The following is a 6,000-nucleotide window of genomic DNA, read 5'->3' on the forward strand; positions in this document are numbered from 1 at the left end:
GCTTACAATAGCTTTTAAATTTCATGAGAGTGCATCTCCCATAAATAACATGAGCCATTGGCATCTTCCACAGAGATCGGTGTCCATTTCGATTTGGTGGTACTTACTTAGCAGATAAAGACAAAGACACAGGCTTTATCCAAGCAGCAATCCTGATCATGTCTTCATTTTGAAATTATCAAGCAATTTGAAAAATACATGTGATGTGTGAACCAATGAGACTATGGCATTTTTTTATGATTTTAACTGTTTTGGCTAAGGAAGTCAAATAATGTTTTATGAGCACACAATACTTTGTACATTTGACTCTTGTGCTTACAATTTTTTATAATCAGTGGGCAATCTAGTTAACATATACCCTCATACCCATTTTGTCATGTTCTTTTGTTTTTATGGTTTATCTGACACAGGTGTAAAATCTTTATTTAGAGATTTATTTTTAAATAAATTTAACTACTTGAGATGTATTTGGTAAAGATATATGTCACCATTCACCTGAACGTATGGACAGGACTATTGCTTACATAGGCCATAGTGAAAAATGGATTATATGCTTTTGAATGATACTTTGTTCTAGAGCACACTGACCTGAAATGTACAGGGATATACTTGATCCATATCCTGATTGCAGAGATTAAGGGCATTTGCTACCTCCCCTGTATTGTTCAGCTATTTTATGTTTTCACAGGTAAGTCATATGTTCATACTTGTTATATGTGATCCACATTTTTTCTAGAAAACATCTCATGACTATCTTTCCACTTATACTAACCAGAACGTGTATCCTACTGATATTTGTATATGCCAGTATTAAATCTTTATAAAATAGAAGACTATAAAGTGTAAAATGTATGAAAGATTGTTTATCAGAGTAATATACAATTGGGAGTGAACAATACAAACTTGTATTTCTGTTTATGGGAAGATAATAACTTCTCTTTCTTTATAGTCATTTCCTATCATCTGACCAATAAATATCAAACATACTCCTTCATTCTAAATGATACACTCAGTGTTAAGTACAGTCTCATTTCCACTTAGAAATTGTACCACTGTGTTTTCTTTAGGTATAAAAATAAGATTTACATATACATTTTAAAAATAAAAATTATTTTCATATTTCTTTATTACAACCCAGAAAAATATCATTGAAAATTTCAGTATCATACAACAGGAATTTGCGACTAGAACTTGTGAAGCTCAAACACTAACTACTGCACACTAAACAATCAGAAACTTCAAATATCTGAGCCATTAGAGTGGGCAAGTGAACTAAAGTAGTGTTTGATAACTGCCATCAACAATCTACCAAATGAAATGTATATTATGCCCATTTTCACAAAATATGCAGATATAATAAGCAAAATTACAGAAAGTAAGCATAGGAGGTAATTGGGATGTAAGTGTCAGAGAATAAACAATTTAAATATAAAGAAAGAAGACATGATTCTTAAATAATGGCAAAGATGTCCAAATAGGTAACTCCTCTAATCCTGGTCTCAAGTGTTGCCAAGTATCTCCTACCACAGCCATCTCTCAAACAAGTGACAAGAGAAGTGAGCACCTCACTTTTCAAAGAACGAAAACATATCACTTACACTCAATGAATCCCTTACTTACTAAATAGATAGTGAGGAACTGAACTTGGAAATTAAAGCCAAGTTTTGTACATGTATGTAAGTGAAGCATGGAGAAATAGGAAAACATGATGTTCACAATGAACATGTCTCCTACTTCCATTCTCGATGAGGCTTCAGACGACATAATGGAACCACATTCAGAGTGTCTGAAATAGTAAGTGTACATCTGTGTCAAAATTCTCTGCAGCTAAGTGTGTCACAAATATTAGTTGTCCTATCACGTGCATTAGGACCTACACAGTAATGGAGGGACATCAGCTGACTCTACTCTATGACTGCTTACATGTATCCTGTTAGAATGATACTAATTGAAACAGAATTGTGGTCCATTTGATTAGTCATCATCTGCGACTGTGCTACAGAAACTTTGAAGAAGGCTATATGTGATGGAACAAGGAAGAGTCCTTTCTTAACTCAGCTTCCAACCTTGTAAGTTGGAGTTGTAACTGAGAGGAAAACAGAAAACACTCTGGACAAAACAAAATTAGAAAAATAGCATTGAGTCTCTAATATAATTTTGGGTGTTTGTTGATATACAGGTTGGGAAAATGGGGGAGAAGAGTCAAAGCTTTTCTCTGATGTTTTTCCTCTATCCATCATGAAATATTGATGATGATGTTTCATAAAACATAAAAGGAACTTATGTATATTAAATCATTGTTGAAATTCCCTTTTTCTATTGGCCACTAGCTACTGTAAGGGAGAAGACACAACCTGTCACCAAGTCTCCATCCTTATCTTAATGCTGATTTCTTCTCCAGGAGCATCTGTGATGAATGAAACTGAACACAAGAAGTAGAAATCTCATGAGCACTAAGAGGAAAGTCAGAGTGAACATATTTATCCAGCTGTATGCCTGAGCAGTGTCAATTGTGACCAGCCATGCAGATAAATGCATTAAATGAGAAGCCATGTATCCCCATCTGCTTTCATTTCTGTGGACGTAGAAGACACACCTGTGCATTTATGATTCTTTTTTTTTTCCTGGTGTTTCCTCACTCCTTAAACAATCTCTAACACTTTCTTCTCTGTGGCTCTGGATCTAATGTCAGCAGTCCATGGGATTAAATTTGGTTGATAAATATATATGAGGTGAGTTCAGGTAGTTTCATGACATGACTCATCTTTGTGGAAATTAATGCCCCTGGCAGGATGCAAAATTGGGAAAATTGGTACCATGACTGCCTCATTAACCCATTAATGTTAATGCCTTTAGATGGGTTGTCATAGAATTTAATAGATGATCCACAGTGAGACATGCATTATTAGTTCAGGAGGACTCAAAAAGTCGAAATTTGTGGTTACACACTGGGCATTGTATCACAAAGTTCTTGTCAGGGTAAAGCAGCTTCATATTTAGAGCAATTGAGTTCAACACAACTGTACAAGTCCTACTGTGTCCTATTAGGGTACAAGACCTCAAACCAGCAGTATCAGCAATGCCTGGAAACGTGTTGAAATGCTAATTGCCTTTTTCAAATATTCTACCTTATTTAAACTTTTGTCTACACGGGCCTGTGGAATTAGTAATGTTAATCTTCCATGTGACAGCTTTTTAAATATTTTAAGACAAAAAAGGAATTTCACTTTCTTTTATTATGTTTGTTGATTGTAATTATGTTGTTTTTTTATAATTTATTTATTTAGCGTGTACCTGTCACTCTAGAATGTACCTTGAGATAGACACTTTAATTCTGTTAATCTTAAACTACTCCTGGCACATATATGCTCAATAAATATGTGTTGTGTAAAAGGAAAAAGAAACTCCTAATACCTGTGTCTTACTCCATAAGACATACTGAGCCAAATTCTGGAAGCAGGGCCCCCCAGTTGTACAGTAAGCCATTTGAGTGATCCTGCTGTGGTCATGTTGAGAAACACTGCAGAGCTAACAGCTGGCCTTCCACCCTCAGACGCCTGCAATTTGACATCTCTGGAAAATTTCCTCTTGCCTTCTAATGGGTTGAGATACTCTCAGATCAGTTTTACAAGTGGGTATGAGGATACATTTAGTGTCAGTAAGGAAAGTATTGCTTAGAATGCCAGGACCTGGATGCCGTTTAAGATCTCTAGGAATGTGGATCCATCTGTCTAAAGCAGTGGTTCCCAACTTGGGAGTTGTAGCCCCTTCAAGGGTCAAATGAGCTTTTCACAGTGGTCACCTAGGACCATCTATATATCAGATATTTACATTATGATCCAGAACAGTAGCAAAATTACAGTTATGCAGTAGCAATGAAATGGTTTTGTGGTTGGGGTCACCACAACATGAGAAACTGTATTAAAGGGTGGCAGCGTTAGGAAGATTGAGAACCACTGGTTTAAATAAAGATGAGCTCTAACCACCATATTTCCACACAGTGCCTTTGAACTGGTGTTTAGCATCAAAACAGCTAGACAAAACAGTGAAGTAGTATCTACATCTCTGTACCTCAGGTTGCTAAGCTGTACTCTTATTCCTACATCAAAGTAGACTTTTTAAGAATTTTAATGCTTTTTTATTAATATAAGTCATAATATTCTGACAAAAAGAAAAATAGAAAAATGGTCTCTGATTCCACCAACTTAGAAGTGTGTAACAGGTGTGTGGGCTCCAGACTCTCTGCACACTTAGAGATTTTTTAAATGGGATCTAATTGTGCATGCTGTTTTGAAATTTTTTTCCACTCAACAGTACCATGATGATCTTGCTGTATCATATATATATATATATATATATATATATATATATATATATATATATATTTCTACATTTTTTAATGGCTGTATGATATTTTTTCATATGTGCCACATTTTTTTAAGCTACTGGTGAATTTTAGGTTTCCAGTTTTTCACTAATACACTCTTTTAAAGAACAAAAAATAAATTTAAAAAATCAGCATTACTAAATTTTAGTGTTGGCCATGTACTTGTTGTAAAATGTAAAATGCAGGTCCCTTACATACCTATTCTGTTCAGGACTTTTATGATGAAATGGTGTTGGATTTTGTCATATAATGGGATGATCATACGATCATATGTTCTTTTTTTTTTCATTCTGTTTAAAAGGTTGATAACTTAGGAGGTTTCCATACATTGAACCATCCCTGCATCTCTGGGATGATCCTTTTAATGAGAGATTGGACTTAGTTTACAAATATTTTATTGAGTATTTCTGCAATGATGTTCACCAGGAAAACTGGTCTGCTATTCTCTCTTTATTGGGCTCACCTGTGGTTTGGTGATCAGGGCAACTCTAACTTATAATATGAATTATGTAATATTGATTTTGTTTCTGTTTTGTAGAATAATTTTAAAAGAATTAATGTTAACTCATCTTTGAAAGTCTAGGTCCATTTTGCACTAAAACCCTATGACTGTGGGCTTCCCCCTTCACTTGGTTGGCTTATGAAGACTGCTTGTCTTTCACTAGAGTTTATAGGTCTATTTAAATTCTATATCTGATATTGAGCTAAGTTTGGTAGAGATATCTATTGAGGAAACTATCCATTTATTTTAGATTTTCCAATTTGTTGGAATATAGGTTATAAAGATGTTAAGGATTGAATCAGGCAGCAGTGGGGTAAGCCTTTAATCCCAGTACTTGAGAGACAGAGCCAGGCAGATCTCTGTGAGTTCAAGGCCAATGTGGTCTACAGACTGAGAACCAGGACAGGATCCAAAACTACAAAGAGAAATGCTGTCTCAGAAAAAAAAAATTGAAAAATCATTTTTCAATTGATGAGTGTGCAGTGGCCTCCTTAACACATTTGACTGTTTTTGTTTGAAGTCTTTTATTGTAAAATATTAAAATGTCTACCCAACCTTGCTTCTTATGAGCATTTCCTTGAAATAACTTAATACAAAAATTTATCCTGAGGTAATGTCTATCCTTGATGTTGAGGTGTGTTTATGGCATGCAGCAATAGGATGAATCCTGTTAAATAACTGGTATGAAATCAATTATTTTAAGTAGGCAGTTAGTGACATAAACTTGCCTCTTACAAAGGCTATCAGTATATCTAATATGTTTGTGTACACTGTGTGTTCATTTTTTAATTAATTCTAGAATGTGTTAAATTTTTTTCTATGTTGATTCACTTTTAATTCATTAGGGAATTGTTATGTTTCCATGATATTGTAAGCCATATGTTTTTGCTATTTTTTATATATGAAGCCTTAATCCATAATGATCTGACAAAATATAGTGAGTTTTTTATTAGATATTTTCAATATTTAATACAAATATTTTTCTTTTATTTTATAATACTATTCAGTTCTACATAACAGCCACAGATTTCCTTGTTCTCCCACTTCAGGTCCCCCTCCTCTTCCCCCCAGCCCACCCCCCATTCCTACCACATCCAGATCAAGGCCACCC

The sequence above is a fragment of the Peromyscus maniculatus genome, chromosome 1 (assembly GCF_049852395.1).
Source record: "Peromyscus maniculatus bairdii isolate BWxNUB_F1_BW_parent chromosome 1, HU_Pman_BW_mat_3.1, whole genome shotgun sequence".
NCBI classification, from domain to species: domain Eukaryota; kingdom Metazoa; phylum Chordata; class Mammalia; order Rodentia; family Cricetidae; genus Peromyscus; species Peromyscus maniculatus.